Genomic DNA, 20309 nt, shown 5'->3' with positions numbered 1-20309 from the left:
AAAACTTATCATATTATGGTCACTACCTCCTAATGGCTCCTTCACCTTGAGTTCCCTTATCAAATCCAGTTCATTACACAACACTAAACCCAGAATTGCCTTCTCTCTGGTCGGCTCCAGTATATGCTGCTCTGAGAATCCATCTCGGAGGCACTCCACAAATCCCCTTTCTTGGGGTCCAGTACCAACCTGATTTTCCCAGTCTAGCTGCATGTTGAAATCTACCATAACAACCACAGCATTACCTTTACGACATGCCAATTTTAACTCTTGATTCAATTAGCACCCTATACCAGGCTACTGTTTGGGGACCTGTAGATAACTCCCATTAGGGTCTTTTTACCCTTGCAATTCCTCAGTTCTATCCATAATGACTCTGCATCTCCTGATTCTATGTCACCCCCCACAAGGGACAGAATTTCATTCCTTATTTTGTTGCCGTATTTGACTTTCTCCTTGCAACATGTTAGTTTATGGCGTAATAGTAAACGCAGGCCCAATTTGGTGCAAGAAAACACTTTCAAAACGTATGTTCTTGTTATTATGGAGATAATCCTTTTGCTTTAAATCATCCATTGAATTAAAACAGGCAACAAATGGTGCCATTTGCTCCTGATATATAATCATATATAAACAGAATGCCAGAGACACTGGAAAATTTAAATTGACTTTTTACTGCAGATTTTGTTCATAAATCGAGTTAGTATCACTCCCTGTCAAACAAAAATTGGTTACTAGTTTGTAGGAAAAACAGAAATAAATAATCAATGAATTGTAATAAAATTGAACCCATTCAATATCCATCAAATACAAGATATTGATGAGGTAGCACTACTTGAATAAGACGTTGGTGAGGCCGCAGATGGTGTATAGTGTTCAGGTTTGGTCACCCTGATATAGGAAATATGCAATTAGGCTGGAAAGAGTGCAGAGAAGATATATGAGGATGTCTTCAGGACTCGAGTACCTGGGCTATAAGGAAAGGTAGGGCGGGGCTAGGACTTTATTCCTTAGAACGCAAAAGGTTGAGAGTTTATCTTATAGAGATGTATAAAATAATGAGTAGAATTATGTGGTGAGTGTATAGAGTCTTTTCCTCAGGATAGGGGAATCAAGACCATGTGGGAACAGATTAAAGGTGAGAGGAGAAAGATTTAATAGGAGCCTGAGGGACAATTTTTTCACATGGAGGACAGTGGGTACATGGAACGAGCTGCCAGAGGAAGTAGTTGAGGCAGGTGCGGCAGCATCTATGGAGCGAAGGAAATAGGCAACGTTTCGGGCCGAAACCCTCTGTCTCTGCTCTGCTACCCAAAGTCTCTCACTGTGTCACTTTAGCAAGTACCTGCACCTATTCACGTGTCTGTGCAAGTCTAAAATTTCAACCATGGAGTGACAATGGGAAAGTTTATGCCTGTGTAAGTTATTCTTTGAACACAAATGGTAAAACATAATCCTGAAAATAACAGGATATATTAAAATGGGATAAAATGTGTAGAATATCAAATCATTTAACACAAGGTGTCGTTTTTACAGCTTTAGACTTCTGACATTATTTTTTTTCCTGAGACAGTTTGGTGGTCAGTGTGGTTGCAGCAATTTCCAACTAACTACCTTGTTTATTTTCTTCAATGTAATGACGTTTGTTAATCTGGTGCAGTTCCATTAATACTATTGAAAATAATCCTAAATAATCTGTTTGTGGATGGTGCAGATTTTACAATTGCTGCTTTACAATTTTGTTGACTAAGTTTAAACTTAACCCCAAATGTTGCTTGTGTGGCGTCTGCACATTTTTACCATGACTGCGAGGGGTTCCGCCCACATTCCAAAGATGTGCCAGGTCACAGGTTAATTGGCCACAACAAATTGACACTTGTGAAATGATGAAATCTGTGCTGAGTGTTGGTTCCATGGAACCATGAGAATCAAATGGAAGTGGAGCATGATTTGTGTAATAATAATAATAATAATGGATGGGATTTATATAGCGCCTTTCTAATACTCAAGGCGCTTTACATCGCATTATTCATTCACTCCTCAGTCACACTCGGTGGTGGTAAGCTACTTCTGTAGCCACAGCTGCCCTGGGGCAGACTGACGGAAGCGTGGCTGCCAATCTGCGCCTACGGCCCCTCCGACCACCACCAATCACTCACACACATTCACACACATTCACACACAGGCAAAGGTGGGTGAAGTGTCTTGCCCAAGGACACAACGACAGTATGCACTCCAAGCGGGATTCGAACCGGCTACCTTCCGGTTGCCAGCCGAACACTTAGCCCATTGTGCCATCTGTCATCCCACAATGTAGGTGGGTGCATTCTGGTCACTGTGTGTCCAGTACATTGAATGGCCTGTTTGCACATTGTCTGATTCTATGCCTTCCTTTGCATAACTCTCGATGAATAGTTCACCCTCATTGAACTGTGCAATCCTAAATAACTTTAAAAGCGATACAAAATGATTTAGCAGTATCACTTCCATTTATTAATGAAGTAAATCGTACCTTGATATTTAAAGTGGCTCAGCTTAATTTTAGAGCCTTCTCAAAGGCCCACAAAACAGGCACATTCAGTGGGACCCTACCACACTGATTAGCCTATTCAGTGTGATGTGTCCAGTTTTTTTGTGTGGGGTGCAACTATATGCACTGACTCAAAAGATCACTTAATTCCAGTAAACATTTGATTAACCTGTTCATAAAATGCCTCGATTTATTAAAATGATTTGCTCAACTTTCTGCAAATGATTCAGATAAGACCAGTACAAAAGCGAAAACTGCCATTTATTTTTATGAATAATTAAAAAAATTAACACCCACAAAACAGTGTTTTCCAAAGTACAACTACATATCTTGACATGTTGGTTACATCTGAACTATCAATATGTACTATCAGCATACAAAGTCTGCTTACAAGGTCATTATCAATCGATTGTTACATCCTTTCATTGATAAGGCATATGTTACTGGCAGAAATAAAAAATATTGCAGATGCTGAAAACCCCAAATAAATACAAAAAATACTTGGTTATCCTGTGAGAGATAAGCAGTTAATGCTTCAGGTTAATGGTCTTACTACTGTATATTTAAATTATATTAAGTTAGAAACAGGCAAGAAATAGATGGTTGTGGTGGCATCAAACTGGAGGCATCATAGTAAGTGGCAGAGGTTGTTCAGCTGAACAGGAAAGTGGGTGAGATGAAGGTGAAGAAATGGATAACCCTATTGAGGTTCTAGGAGGGAGAAGAAATGATGAGATTAGATATGTAAGAAATAGAATAGAAACATTTGATGATCATATTACGGGTGGATCAGACAGATGTTGTGGAGATGAGAAAACTGAAAGATTGGAATGGATTTCTTAACGGAAGGAGTTCATCAGTTCATTTCCTACATCACAAAATTACCTCTTTAGCAAATTAGATTGACTAGCATGTGCTTCTGATGTTATGAATTACTCTGGGTAACAAGAACCTTTATCAGCTGCAACAAAAGGTAGCTCTATCAGAAGGATCATACTTTGGCACTTTGTATGTTATGTTTAGTAAACCATTGGAAACCTATCTCCCGATCCACTTTGAGATTATTTACAGGAACATAAAAGTGTTCAGCATTTTTCTTATGTTCTTTTTGCTTTTTCTCAAATCCAAGTCAGAATTATTGTAAGGATGTGATAGGAAATATGCTTCAAACATCCCTGTCAATGATTTCAATACATGAACTTTGAAACATTCATTGTTGTTTTTCTTCCACGGATAATTCTGCCCTGCTGAGTATTTCATGCATTTTCTGTTTTTGTTGATAGATTGGTGAACCTGGAGAATTTCTCACCACTGATGGATGTGGAGTCCATGTCATTCAATTTACCTAAAAATAAATAAATAGATCGGGAATTCAGATGTGAAACGAGGAAGTCAGCAAATTCCCAACAGGATATAGGGAAAAACGTCACAGCCTTCCAGTTAAGTAGTTTCAGAATAGCTTTCACGAACACAGGAAATATTCCATCTGTCTCCCCTCAGCCAGGTTAACGTGTCTTATGAATCTTAGTATCTGACTACTGTAGGGAAAATCATGGTAGATGCATTATAGACATTTTTGATTGCTTGAGACATTGAAGAGTAAAAAGGAAATGCCTACTGAACTTTCGAGTGAAGTTCAGTAATATAGTTCTTTATATAACAACCAAACCAGTCTCATTGATACAAATACATCGATAGATGCTCCTGAACACATTAATTTAAGCAATGTTCCTTTCCTCACTGATAGTAGAGCCTGCACATGCCTAGGCAGTAAAGGAATAAGTCACGTTTAATTTTGCTGTGTTTCCTGTAGAGTACACTGGTCAGCAGCACACTATTTAAAAATACATCAAATCATTTTGAATTCTTTCCAGGTTGTTTTCAGAGTGGTTACTGATTGCCATCCAAGGATTGATTTTTAATTTAACATCTGGGCATGGGACGAATGTGACTATAGAAACTGTCTGATTAACTGCCTCATTAAGTCCAGGTAGCAAGTTTAAACACCAAACAACAAAAAATGTTTTTATAATTCCTTTTCATGTGGGGAAACTGACCTAACTTTTAACATTGTGCCACGTGCCCAATGGAAAAAATCTACTTTGATTGAACAAGACCAGGAGCATTGCCTGCCAAGAGTACATAGCAAAGATTCCAGTGCTCCACAAATGATTTAGCGAGCATCAAAATAATAAACGGTGCTTGATAAATGATCTTGTCTAGGTTTTTGTTGCACACCTAGATCATTATTAAAATTTGTATCCTTTGCTCTCACATTTCCATTACATTGTACAAGGCTGGTCTTTTAAATATAATAAGATTTATAGTTAAACCCTCACATTTGTGGAATGAAGAATTAAATACAATTTAATTGCAAAATATTATTTTGATGTAACACCTGCAAATGAAATAACTTGAAATGAATGTGTTTAATATGAACTCCTAAATAAATGGATTTTCAAATGACGATACTGTTTTGTACAACTCCCAGTCGCCCATCCATTTGTTTCCAGCCGTGGCTAGGACCTGAGGGTAGAATATGAGGATGTATCTTTACAATGGAGATTAAAAGGATTTTCTTTAGCCAGATGGTGGTGAATCTGTGGAATTCATTGACACAGCCGGCGGTGCTGGCCAAGTCAATGGGTATTTTAAAAAGGAGATGGATATGTTCATGATTAGTAAGGGCTTCCAAAGTTCTAGGGAGAAGGCAGGAGAATGGAGTTGAGAGGAAAAAATAGATCAGGCATGATTGAATGGTGGAGCAGGCTCAATGGACCAATTGACCTAATTCTGTTCCTATGTCTTCTGATTTCTCAAAAGTGGCTACTAATGATATAGACTGTTTTTTCCCTTGTCCCTTTCTCCAAGTAGAAAATAATCCTTATCTAACATCTTACTTTGGAAATATGAATTATATTCCCTTTGTTCCAGAAGATATTCTGACTTACGGGCAGGTTTGGGGAACATGATCTGATCATCTGTCGGGGAGTTCTTGCAAAACATTGGGATTTCCAAAAGATGTTTGGCAAGCTACCACTGAGAACATTACTTCAAAAACCAGCTAGAAATGGGAAGGAAGGAAGAATTATAAAACAGATTATAACGCAGGTTGATAAAGACTGTGAAGGCTGCAGCACAAGGAGATTGGGATCCAACTGGTGTAATATAGAATTATGGTATACTGATGCAGCGGGTTATCAGGAAGGCTGAAAAAATGTTGGCTTTGATTTCAAGGATTAGACACCCCAAAATGAGGGAACTCTTACTGCAGGGCAGGTACTATTGCAATGTTTAAGAAACATTTACTTAGGTAAATGGATAGGACAGGCTCAGATGAATATGGGCCAAACAAAGGTAGATGGCATTAGAGTAGATGAGATGTTGGCCTGTGTGGGCAATTTGGGCTGAAAGGCCTGTTTCCATGCTGTAAGGCTTTGTCTAACTCTCCCTTCATTCTATTGCTCACCTCCACACCATTGCCAATATACAGTGGCCAATTAATCTACCAATCTATACGTTTTGGAGATGTGCAAGGAAACCAGACACCTGAAGGATACACAAGCAGATACAGGAAGAAACATAAGCTGCACGTGGATAGCACTGAACGTCAGGGTTGAACATGGGTTGCCTGAGCTCTGATGCAGCTGTTTTTCCAGCTGTGCATCGTCTTTGTTTCTTTAGTAGTTTGTGGTTAGTTTGGATACTTTTGTGTATCTTTTGTTTTGATCAGGATATTAGCTGCAGTGGATTCTAAAAGTAACAATTACACTTAAAGCTGTTTCTCTTCCCAATGTCACATTTGCAATGTTTTTCAAATGACCAGAAATCCTGTGGTGTTAGGATCTTTGAAACAGGATGTGTGTTGGATTTATGTTGTTGAAACTACCATCTGTGCCGTCAAGAAAGGAGGAAGCAGCCTTTCTGATCAACCACACAAACATTTTCAATATGCACACTAAGGAAATAATGGTTACTTAAATGTGGTTTCTCGAATAATCCCCCCCCCCTCCCTCCCATGATGTAACACTATCCTGGAGAGCTGCATTAATCCTACTGACGCGGATTTGCAGTTTTAAGAATGTCATCCAATTACAGTAACTTTGTATGTTTTTCGAGTTTCTATAAACTGTGAAATGTTCTAGGAACTTCAAAACCATGCAGTTGGGGTTGAGTTGAAACTTGGTTGATTAACTGATGTAATAAAAGGGATGTTTATTGAGTTTGAAGTGGACATTGGTATTAAATTGGTATTAAATTGGTATTAATGATGCTTCCCCCACTATTCCTTCTTACAGCACTTTCCTCTTTCTCAATCTCCATTGCAGTGCTGAATTTATTTCATTCACAAACCCCTGGAATTCCTTGAACTACTCTCCACTTCAGCTCCCAACCTTAGCTCCAAAGAGCCGCAATCAGCCACATTATTAACTTTGAGCCTGATATATCCACATACAGAATTTCTTTCAGAATCACCCACATCTCTGGTTCCCTGTCCCCTACAGCACTTTTTTTCCTTCTGCAGTTCTTAAACATATTGCTGCCACACAATTGCATTCCATTATTTTTCTGTAGCAGGGCTCATTGTGGGTCGAAGTAAGATCGTGAACACTCCACAGCAGCTTGGAGTTAACGGAGGTTGCCGTGGGATACTTCTGTTATTTAATTCACCAAGCTTTCTGGGCTACTGCCATATCTGGCTTCAACCTGTGTAGTGTGTGCACATTCCCAACTGAGACTTTCCTAAATTCTAGCGCAACCAAGCACCTGAAAGTTTGTTGAATTGTGTGTTCTAACCTGTCTAGAAGAGGAGGAGCCATCTTGGTGAACGGCTGCTACCCAGCAGCCGTCCGTTTTAAATCCGGTTTTTTTATAGTTTTTAGTGAGTCCTGTTTTTTGTTTGTTGGGGATATGGTCTTTTTAATGTGGGGGGTAGGTGTAAACTTAATTTTTAGGTCCCTACCTGGTCGGTGAGGCAGCTTCTTCTCCGGGCTGCCCGTTGACCCGTCCTCGTGGCCTACCTGTGGGCTTGGAGCGCCGTTTCCTGGCGGGAACCGCCCAGCACCTCGGCCTCGGCGGCGGCACAGCATTGGAGCGCTGGAGCGGAGCGGGCGATCCCTTGCCTGGGTCGCCGCGCTGGAGCGACGCGCTGGACCGCCGAGAGCAACAACTCCGGGCTGCGGGTCTGCGGAGCGTAGAGGCGGCGCCGACTTCAACAACGGGAGCCTGGGAGCTCCAAACCGGCGCGGCCTTGTCGGCTTCGGCAGCCGCGGGCTCCAACCAGGAAGCGGCCGTTCCAAGTGGCCCAGCCGCCGAAAGGACTCTCCCGACGCCGGGGCAAGACCACCCGGTGAGAACGGCCAGGGACATCGGGCCTCCGTAGAGGCAATTGCGGTGGCCTCAATAGGCCTGACTTTGGGGTGAACATGGGGTGGGGACTGGACATTGTGCCTTCCTCCACAGTGCTATCCACTGTGGGGGGATGATTTTTTTGTCTATTTGTAGTCTTGTAGGTCTGTGTTCAAGATGGCTGCCGTGAAGAGAGAGTGGACGCTGGCACGATTTGGTTGCCGCTGCTCCCTCTTCACACTGTGTTTTTGATTTTCTGTTTTTGGATTGAATCCTGTTTTTAATTTGTGTCTCTGTGATGTCTTTATTGTTATATTCCGATTATATGTTATTCCGATATACTATGTAAGGTGTCCTTGAGATGTTTGAAAGGCGCCCATTAAATAAAATTTATTATTATTATTATTATAGATATAAGCATTAAAGTAATCAGATATTCTTACACAAAATACAAGAGTAATTCAGCACGTCGCACAGTACCCATGGAGGACATGTTTAGGCAAATTTCCAGGTCTGAAATGTCATCTATCCATGTCCTTTACTGATGCTGCTGACCCGCTGAGTTCCTCCAGCATTTTGTGTTTTACTCATTTCCAGTATCCGCAGTTCCTTGTGTCTCACGAGATTCTTATATGCGAGAGCATTCAAAGCAAAATCTAGGACCACAGGTCATAGCCTTAGAATTAAAGGACGCTCTTTTAGAAAGGAGGTGAGGAGGAACATCTTCAGTCAGAGGATAGTTGATCATTTGGAACTCATTGCCACAGAGGGCTGTAGATATTTTTATGTAAATATCAGTAGATATTTTTAAGGCAGAGATAGACAAATTCTTGATTAGAACGGGTGTCAAGAGGCAGAGATCAACCATGATTTAATGGTGTAGACTCGATGGGCCGAATGGCCTAATTCTACTCCTATAACTTGTGAATAACTATCAGTCATGGCCACGACTTGTTCAAGTCCCGGATCCATTTTTTATTCACAATGGAGAAATTCAAAATCAGTGTAAGATCTGTGTGGGCACTGCTGCCCGGTGTCATTAATAGTTTCCTCTACCTGAGACTGTCCCACTTCTCACCTACACATTCCCCCACCCCCCAACTTCAAAGTTAACATTATCTGTCCTCACCTTGTTGGGGCCCCCCTTTCTTGAAAATCATTCCCAGCCCAACCTGTCTGAAGAAGGGTTTCGGCCCGAAACGTCGCCTATTTCCTTCGCTCCATAGATGCTGCTGCACCCGCTGAGTTTCCCCAGCAATTTTGTGTACCTATCTCACCTCCTCCCTGATTCAATTTAGTTTAATTTAGTTTAGTCTAGTTTAGTTTAGTTTATTGTCACGTGTACCAAGGCACAGTGAAAAGCTTTTGTTGTGCGCTAACCAGTCAGCAGAAAGATAATGCACGATTATGATCAAGCCACCCACAGTGTACAGATACATGAAAATGGGAATAACATGAATAATGCTCATCTTTTTAGCTTTAGTTTTAGTTTGAGAGATACAGTGCGGAAACAGGCCCTTTGGCCCATCGAGTCCGCGCCGACCAGCGATCCCTGCACACTAACACTCTCCACCACACACTATGGACAATTTACACATACACCAAGCCAATTAACCTACATAACTGTACGTCTTTGGAGTGTGGGAGGAAACTGAAGATCTCGAGAAAACCCACGCAGTCATGGGGAGAATGTACAAATGCCATACAGACTGCACCCATAGCCGGGAACGAACCTGGGTTGTAAGGTAGCAACTCTACCACTATGCCACCATGCCACCCTTTTCTGTATTCACCATATTCTGTACATCAATCCTTTCAATCAGTTTTCTACCGTAACACAGCATCAGAATGGCATCCTATGTATTTGTGATCATGGGAATTTAACTCTCACCTGCAGTCTCATGCATCTACCCTCAATATTTTCCTTCTTTATCCAGCTCTGTGGGACTGCCTCTATCTACAAATATTTTTCACTATCCAGTATGCAATGGAATCACCAGCAATGGTGTGATACTCATTCCGCCTACAATGTCCCATAAGTAACAACACTGAAATCTTGAGCAATAGTAAACTACTGGATGAACTCAGCAGGACACATGGCAATTGTGGAGGGAATGGGCAGTCTGAAGAGGTGCCCTAACCCAAAATGTTGTCTGTATTACTTCTTCCACAGATGCTGCTTGACCCAATGAGTTCCTCCAGCACGTGTTTCTCGCTACAGGTTCCCACATTGATCCTTTCTTGTTTCTCATCCCCATGCTCTACCTCAGCAAGGACATTCAAAATTATTTTGTCATACAGCCACAGTATCACATATACTTTAACAAACCTAGATCAAGCTTTCTTGACACTTCTACTATAACCAGCACATATTCATTACTTCATTCTACAGTTTTGCTTATTCTATCCAGTCATAGAGAGTAAGTCATACAGCGTGGAAACAGGACCTTTGGCACAACTTGTCCATGCCAACCATTATGCCCCATCTACACTATTCCCACATGCCCGCGTTTGACTTATATCCCACTAAACCTTTCCTATCCATATACCTGTCCAAATGTCTCCTAAACATTGTGATTGTACCTGCCTTAACTATCTCCTCTGACAGCCCATTCCATATGCATAGAGGCCACCCTTTGCATAAAAAAAGTTGCCCCTCAGGTTCTTATTAAAACTTTCCCCCCTCACCTTAAACATACAGTACAGCATGTCCTCTGATTCTTGATTCCCCTATTCTCGGTAAAAGACTATGCATTTACCCAATATATTATTTTCATGATCTTATACACCTCTATAAGATCACTCCTGATCCCCCTGCGCTCCAAGAAATAAAGTCCTAGCCCACTTAACCTCTCCCTATAGCTCAGGCCCTCGAGTCCTGGCAACATCCTCGTAAATCTTCTCTGCACCCTCTCCAGTTTAACAACATCTTTCGCATACCAGGTTGACCAAAGCTGAACACAAAACTCTAAATTTGGCCTCACCAATGTTTAGTTTAGGTTAGAGATATAGCACGGAAACAGGCTCTCTGGCCCACCGAGTCCACAACGACCAGCGATCCCCGCACAACCCTACACAGACTAGGGACAATTTTCCATTTATAACCAAGCTAATTAACCTACAAACCTATAGGTCTTTGGAGTGTGGGAGGAAACTGATGATCTCGGAGAAACGCCACGCAGGTGATGGGGAGAATGTACAAACTCCGTACCTACAAGCAGCCGTACTCAGGATTGAAATCAGGTCTCTGGTGATGTAAGGCTGTAGCTCTACCGCTACGCCACCATCCCAACTCTAGACTCAATACTCTGACTGATGAAGGCGATTGTGCCAAAAGGCTCTTGACCACCAGTGAGTTACTGGAGCATGTTTAAGAGCTCACCACCTAGTGCAAACAAACTACCAGTATAATATGTACCAGGGCTGATGTTTAGTGAATTTTTCCTATGAAGCCAAAAGCTACAATGGACGACAAGTCAGATTCCCCTAACAAGAGTGCCATCAATTTCATTGCATGTGGCGCCCTGAATCCCACCACAAACAGCAAGAGATTTATAAACCTTTTCAGATTGGGTTCATGAATATACAATAAGAGCACAATTTATAGGCCGTTGTTCCTAGTGGTCTGCCAATGAAGATCCCTGGGAACTGTCATAATGGATTCAGGGTAAGGTGGTCCAACTCTCCAGATCTCAGTGTTCCAGGAAGAGTCTGCAAAAATCAACTAAGTCAATGTCTGCCTGGATGTTTCCTTGTCATCTTTGGAGCACATAACTGCATAACATTTGTGTCAGTTTTATGGGTAAAATTGGCTCTAAGATTTGCGAGAAATATTTTAGCAACACTGAAGTGAAAATCCTCTTCAAAAGCATTTGCTTTGGTAATATAGACAATGCCAATTGCCAGATCCTTTTTCTAATAAAATAATTATTCATTGTGAATGGGGAAAAAATCAAATACAGTGTAAAGCCACAAATAAAGAAGTATTTTTTGAACGTTTGTCCTATCATTGTTTAGAACTATTGCATCATGGCAACCGAAAACCAGATGCTTTATGCATTCCAGAAAGGATTAGATTTGCCAGCACAGATCCATTCTGTTTATTTCTATCAAAATCTGGAACAATGCTTCTCTGGAATTAAATTTCATGACACTTATAATTCCAAATAATTATTATGAATCTGCCTGGGTTAGACCATAAGAGAGGGAAAATGAAACATAGAAACAGGCATCCAAATGAAGATGCATCTTCCAAATCAACACATAACAATTCTTGGTAATTAAATACTGGATTCAAACATATCAATAACTAGACCAAGTGAGACCCGTTGGGTCCCAGCCACGTGGGAAGCCTGGACCCCCAACGCAACCCATTCCCGAAACGCAATATTCCACCACTCACCCGTTCCCCCAATGCAACCCATTCCCCCAATGCAATATTCCACCACTCACCCATAGCCCCTAATTGCATAGGCGTGGCTGACGGGTTCCCATTGTGATGCCTCTGATCTGCCCTCCTCCCCTCACACCCACCACCCCACTGCCTCTTGCCCTTCCCCCCCGCACGCACTCATTCCATCCCACCTGAACCCCCCCCCCCCCCCCCCACATCCACTCTTAGCGGTTATCCGGCGGCACAGCCATTCCCACCCATTGGGTTCCCATTGCGACATAGAACATGCAGGTATTACTGCGCAGGTGCATCTGACAGGCACGGCAAGTGGAAAAGGTATTTATTAAAGCTTAAAATTGGATAACTCTTAAAATATAACAACTATTTAAATATGAAAGATGAGATTTTCAAGCTTCAGGCGGGGGCCGGCAGGAGCATTCTGTAGCCGGGGGACGGGGACGATTTCAGGCGGGAAGCATCCTGCAGCCAGGGGAGGGGGATGGTGGGGGTGCGCTGACATGGCCTACCGCTGCCGTGGCCTACCGCTGCCGTGGCCTAACGCTGTACGGCGGAGTAAGTGTGTGCCAGGGATTGTGGGGTGTGGGGTGGGAGAGTTTTGCGGGGATGGGGGTTTGTGGGTGGAGGGGGTGAGTGGGGGTTGGCGGGGTGTGGGGTGAGAGGGGAGGGATGTGTAGGCGGGGGGTGTGGGGGGGAGGAGGGGAGTTGGGGTGAGGGTGTTTGGGGGTGTGTGTGGGGTGTGTGGGGGGGGAGGTGGGTTTGTGGGGGGAAAGGAGGGTGTGTGGGAGGGAGAGAGGAGGGTGTGTGGGAGGGAGAGAGGAGGGTGTGTGGGAGGGGGGGTGTGTGGGAGAGGGGGGTATGTGGTTGGTGGTGTTGTGGGGGCAAGGGGCGGTTGTGGTGAAGGGGCGGTTGTGGTGAAGGGGTGTGGGGGAAGGGGTGTGTGTGGGCAGGGTGTGGGGGAAGGAAGTTGTTGGAGGGGGAGAGAGGGGTGTGGAGGATGGGTGTGTGTGAGCGGGGGAGGGGGGGGGGTGTGTACAGAGCAGTTAAACTGAAAAGTAAGCTTGAAAAACATGAGGTCTACAAAGGTAAACTATCTTTTTGTAAAGTAGGTGTTAAGGGTAAGTTCAAAAGATTTTTGGTATATAATTCGGGGATGAGTGTAGATAAAGCAATACAAAGTACACATGAGCTGAGTTCTGCTGATACAATTGCAGACGTAGCACTTATCCTCCACAGAATTATTACCAATGCATTTGAGGAGTCTGAAACTCTTCCTTGCCTGTCAACTGCAGAAGCCCTTGCAAATAGAGATGACCAAATTCCTGCTGAGCTTGAGAAGTTTCTGAACTACTTGTTGGGTGGAAATCCATCTCATCAATTACAAAGAATCACTAGACTGGTCACATCTATTGGACAAGATATTTGTAGAGCAGCCACAATTGGAAAGTGGAAAATGTCCAAGCACATTCTGGTCTGCATGACTCTTAGACATCTCTTTCGCAGCGCACAATTAATCACACTCATGAACCGTCTCGGTCATTCAGAAAGCTATTTGTTTTCACGAGCTTGAAACTGCTATTGCACAAGCTCTACAGCAAACATCTAGCATTCTATCTAGACAAGTAATCCGCCATCCTGTGGAGCCATTAGTCTTCCATTCAGACTTTGATAACTTTGACCAATTCGTTTCAAGCCTGACAGGTTCTGGTTCTGTCCACACAGCGCATGGGATTATGATGCAGGAGATCGCAGACACCAAATCTGCTGGAGATTCAATTGGTCTTTTACCATCAGTAGTTTGTATCAAAGAACGTTCCTTGGATATTCAACATGAAGGCCTGCTTCCTTCATCCTATGTCAACCGGAAAGCAAATTCAGATTTTTGTGTGCAGCATTGGAAACGTAACGATGGGGATGAAGCATTCAAACAGTGTACAATAAAAGATCTGGCATGGCATGGAAAGCGAGTAGTGACAAAAGGTCAAGAGCTTCCAGCTTGGGCTGGATTTGTCTCAGCAACAGGTGAGGTGCCTTCAAATGTGACCACAATTGACTATTCTGCTGTGATCAATCATCCCATCGCAGAATTTAGTACAGTTCAAGAGTGTTTACGAGCTTCTGAAGAAGCAAGTACCAAATTCACAGACCCCAAGAAAGAGGACAACGTGTGAAAAATCACAATTTTGACATATATTGAAATAAGGGTTAAAAAGACATAGTCCGAATGAGCTTTTTTTCTTGGGAACATCATATTCCAACAGAAGAGAAACCAATGAACAAAATGACACCCACGAAGTAGGATCATAGGGGGGGGCACGGTAGGCCCCTCTGGTCCACAGACTATAATGGGTTCATTATATGGACGTTTCTCACAGTTTTGACTGAAGAGAATCTGAGGCACTGGTTCAAAATCAACTCAAGTTTATTCGTGGGAGTGGAGTGAAGCTATGCAGTAAAATCAAAAATTAATATGTGAAATATTTAGCTGTTCAGGCAGCAACTGTTAAAAGAGATTACATTTCATGTCAGTGACATTTCATAATGGGAAATTTCCCAGAAAAATAAAGTAAGCTCATTACAGATTTGCTGGCTGCGCTAAGTTCTGTTCGACTTTATTTCACTGATTCTTTCTTGAGACTGCATTGCTCACTCATAAAGCCAGATTTAATTCTCCAGACTTTCTATTAGCATTGGCTGCAATAGTTATTTTTAAAATAGGTTTTGGGCCATTCAATGCTACTTCCAGAGCAAAATGCTTCTCTAATCACCAAAAATGCATATTAAACTCTGTATATCAGAACCAACTGCACTGATAATTGTTCATGAAGGTACAGTAATTTTGCCAGTTAGTTTTAATTGTGTAATTGTTAGGCTTTGCTACATTTTTTTTACAACAGCAGATGTTTCTGCCCAGGGTGAACATTTATTTTTTATTCTCCTGATTAACTATTTAAGGGGTATTCTTCCACAATCACCGCTCTTCTAAATCATATTTTCTCACACATTTGGAACCCTCTCTTTTGCACAGCTCATATTTTGCACTGTGCAGGGTAATTATTGAATCATTGAAAGCACACGCACTCCTAAATATTCTTATTCCTTTCTTTCAGGAAGTTGCTATTGGAGAAGACTGAGCCAGCCTACAATTCCTCACCACAGGAAGAAAATGTACGAGCTACCATTGGGTGGGAGATATATGGGAAGAGTAACACTGGAGCAAAGATCTTATAAAGTTTCATCCAACATCATCCTCCCTTTCCTATTGTACAGTAACTCAATCTACAGGATGAATGATGAATGAGGTCCTTTACCTCTGCTCTGCCTCTCTTTGTTATTCACTAGCTGACCATGTCATCTCTGGGTGCCCGCCCTACCACCCACCAAATGGAGCTCAGGGCCTGGCAGACATTGACGCAGAGACAACAACCTGGCTGCTCAACACCCGGATTAAGATCTAACTATTCCTTTGGTTTATGTTTCATTTGCAAGAAGAAGAAAAAGACTAGCTGAAGATCTGTGGATAACTCTATCACTTCAGGAAGAGAACACCAACACCCTCTTTATCTAATAACAGCTTATTTGCATCCATTAATATTTAAAACATGTAATTAACGTGTTTACATAAATGATATTGCCAGTAGTACAAATTATGGAGAAAATTGAGTAGTTATAACAGTCCTTTGTATTATTTTCATAATTAACAAACCTTTTGCTTTTCTCCGTTTTACTTTCCAAGTTGTAGTATTGTAGTCCTCAAAAGTTAACAACCACTGTCTGGGTTTAAACTTTTATTTTAAACACTATTAACTAAGAGAAAAATATTTTTGCAACCAAAGGTGTATGTATGATAATTAAAAAAATATTAAATCATAAAACATTTTCTCAAATTCTTGTGGTGAGCCACAACACTGATCAAGAAAAATCTGATTACCCTATAAAATGTAGGACTTTGAGTAAAGGTAGACAAAAATGCTGGAAAAACTCAGCGGGTGAGGCAGCATCTATGAAGCGAAGGAAATAGGCGACGTTTTGTATCTCGACCCGAATCGCCGCCTATTTCCTTCGCTCCATAGATGCTGCCTCACCCGCTGAGTTTCTCCAGCATTTTTGTCTACCTTCGATTTTCCAGCATCTGTAGTTCCTTCTTAAACAGGACTTTGTGTAAAAATGCTTTACAACATAAACAAAGCTGCTGTCTGCTTGTCAAATTTTATTATCACTTGTTAAATCAGCATGACCTTTATGTGTATACAAATGCTTATATTCTGCAAAGCTATAATATCTGTGCATTCTGTTTTACCACATAATTTATGATTGGCTTTGGTAATTTAAAACTATCAAGTAGTAAATTATTTGGGAAAAAAAAGAGCATTTTACTATCTGAACTCTGTCGAATAAGTGGTTTATGGGCACAGTCTATAAAGTGAAGACCATAACCACCCTGACCTGAAATTATATAAATCCCAGATTTTGCTCAAGAATTGCTGTCAACATTTTCTCCATATAAAATATTTTGGTTCTCATTCACATCCACTGCACTTCATCCATTGCCTATAAAGTGTCAAATTTGAAAGAGGTGTTTCAAGGAGATTTGCTCTGATGTTGAACTAACGTTAGAATATCATTGCGTAATCTGAAAACTTCGCACAAAAGCAAGTTAATCTCTATTGAGCTTCAACATTTATATATAAAAGAAGAATAGATGTGATATTCCCGAAGATACATGGGAAAATACATTTTAATGTCTAATTTATATAATACATTGTATAATACATTTAAATACAATTTAAGTCTAAATACGTTTGTTACCTTACAAGCATAATGAGATTTACAATTGCGCAATTAAGTGAATATGAAACATTAAATAGAACATGCAGAATACACAAAGGTGATGCCAATACTCCTGCAACATATTGTGGATGCCTTCCATGTGAAATAAAAGCAATTAACACACAGTGAAGAGGACATAAGGAAATCAGTCATGAAGACATTAGGAAGAAACCCTGCACAAGCTCTACTTAAGGGGATCAATTAATTGGAGTTTTTTTGCACGTTAGTGGGATCTTTGTACTCGGTCACAGTGAATTTTGTAACTGCAGTGGCAACACTCCACCCCCACTCAGGTCTCTGGTTAATAAAGAAGTCTTGTTGGCGTCATACAACACATTCTATGTATTTACAACTTCCTTCCTGACGGAGTGTGGTTTTCCTGCTTGTAGAAGAATATAAATTTCAGTAAGAACTATCTTGACTGTGTTGATTTAGTCCTTGTTGTTTGATAAAACAATCCTGACAGCCTATATTGCTGAGTAATTCGAAAGTACCTTAGTATACATTGTAAGTAAGTAAGTAATTTTTATTTATATAGCACTTTTAAATCAAATCACGTTGAAGCCAAATTGCTTTACAGAGAAGAAATTAGATTACCATACATCCATATAAAATTTAAAAAAAGACACAACACACTATAGAATTTAACATGAATGTCCCCCCACAGCAGAATCAACACTTTCCACTGTGAGAGTAGGCACCAAAAAGTCCAGTCCTCCTCCACTTAGTTCACCCGAGGTCGGGGCCTATTTGAGGCCTCCGCAGTCGCCGCAACGGCAGCCCGATGTTATAGTCCCTCTCGCCGGATGATGGAGTTCCGGCATCGGGGGAACACTCTTCAGCGGCATTGGAATAACTGGAACGGCCGCTTCCTCCCCGGAGACCGCAGCTCCCGAAGTCCCCAGGCCGTGCTGGTCGGAGCTCCGACTCTGGCGATCAAAGCGAGAGATCCCAGACTCCTCGGTGTTCCAAGTCAGCGCCGCCTGCGGCTGGACGCCCGCAGCTGGACGCCCGCAGCCACAGTTCCTCAATGTTGGAAGTCGGCATTCTGGAGCTTACCACACGGTGCTTCAGCGCTGCGCCACCTCCAAAACTGTAGTCCAGGATGGTCCCGTCAGGAAAACGCCGCCCCAGTCCCGCTGATAGGCCACGAAGAGACGGCAAAGGTGCAGCTCGGAGGAAAGCCGCATCTCCGACCACGTAGGACTGAGAAAAGTCTGTTTCCCCCACCCCCCACATAAAAAGACTAGACCTCCAAAATAAAAAAATTAAAAAAATAAAGAAATGTGTTGCTACTTTCAAAGTAAATGGTACGTTACACACATATTCCCCAGTCTACTTAATTCCATCTCCATTGCAATAAATCAGGTGCTTAGAGTGTATTCATGAGTCAAGAGCCTTTAATTGTCACATGCACTGGCAATGGAACAATCAAACTCTTACTTGCTGCAGCTTAATAGGCCCATTAATGTAATAACACACGTTCAAGATTCAAGAGAGTTTATTGTCATGTGTCCCAGATAGGACAATGAAATTCTTGCTTTGCTTCAGCACAACAGAATATTGCAGGCATAAATAAATACAGAACAGATCAGTATGTCCATGTACCATTGAATATATATATATACACACATAAATAAGCAGGTAAAGTGCAATATGCTATTAAAGTTCAGATTTTTGATTGGATTGAGTTTAATAGTCTGATGGCTGTGGGGAAAGGCTGCTCCTGAACCTGGATGTTGCAGATTTCAGGCTCCTGTACCTTCTACCTGAAGGCAGAGGAAAGATGAGTGTGTGGCCAGGATGGTGTGGGTCCTTGATGATGCTGCCAGCCTTTTTGAGGCAGCGGCTGCGATAGATCCCCTCGATGGTAGGGAGGTCAGAACTGATGATGGACTAGGCAGTGTTTACGACTTTTTGAAGTCTTTTCCGCTCCTGGGCACTCATGTTGCTGAACCAAGCCATGATGCAACCGGTCAGCATGCTCTCTACTGTGCACCTGTAGAAGTTAGAGAGAGTCCTCCTTGAAATACCGACTCTCCGTAATCTTCTCAGGAATTAGAAGCACTGATGTGCTTTCTTTATAATTGCATCAGTGTTATCGGACCCGGAGAGATCTTCAGAGATTTACACGCCCAGGAATTTGAAGCTCTTGACCCTTTCCACCATCGACACCATCGTTGATATAAATGGGACTGTGGGTCCCCATCCTACCCCTTCCAAAGTCCACAATCAGTTCCTTGGTTTTGCTGGTGTTGAGAGCCAGGTTATTGTGCTGGCACCATTTGGTCAATCGGTCAATCTCATTTCTATACTCTGACTCGTCCCCATCAGTTATATGTCCCACAACAGTGGTGTTGTCGGCGAACTTGATGATGGAGTTTGCCCTATGACTTGCTACACAGTCATGAGTATAGAGTGAGTACAGCAGGGGGTTGAGCATGCAGCCTTGAGGTGCTCCCGTGCTGAATGTTATCAAGGCTGACACATTTCCACCAATACGAACAGACTGTGGTCTGTTAATGAGGAAGTCGAGGATCCAATTGCAGAGGGATGCACAGAGACCCAGTTCTGAGAGCTTAGTAACCAGCTTGGAGGGGATGATTGTATTAAATGCCGAGCAGTAGTCAATGAATAACAGCCTGACATATGAGTTTTTGTTGTCCAAGTGGTCCAGAGCAGAGTGGAGAGCCAGCGAGATCGCATCCACCATTGATCTGTTGTGGTGGTAAGCGAACTGCAGTGGGTCCAGGTTTTTGTCGAGGTACGAGTTGATTTGCTCCATGATCAGTCTCTCAAAGCACTTCATCACCACAGATGTTAGTGCCACAGGTCGATAGTCATTGAGGCACATCACCTTGCTCTTCTTGGGCACCAGTATTACTGAAGCCATTTTAAAGCAGGTGGGAACCTCAGACCTCAGAAGTGAGAGGTTGAAAATGTCTGTAAAAACTCCAACCAGTTGGGCCGCACAGGTTTTTAGAACACGACCGGATATGCCATCAGGTCCAGGCGCTTTCTGAGGGTTCACCTCTCTGAAGGATTTTCTGATGTCGACCTCTGTGACTGTGACCGAAATACCATCACAGCGAATGGGGGCTCTGGAAGGCACATCAGTGTTCTCCCTATCAAAGCGTGCATAGAACGCATTGAGCTCGTCAGGGAATGATGCTACGCTGACATTTGAGC

This window comes from Amblyraja radiata, chromosome 5, assembly GCF_010909765.2.
Source record: "Amblyraja radiata isolate CabotCenter1 chromosome 5, sAmbRad1.1.pri, whole genome shotgun sequence".
In the NCBI taxonomy this organism is placed as follows: Eukaryota; Metazoa; Chordata; class Chondrichthyes; order Rajiformes; family Rajidae; genus Amblyraja; species Amblyraja radiata.
This window is presented reverse-complemented; position numbering follows the sequence as displayed.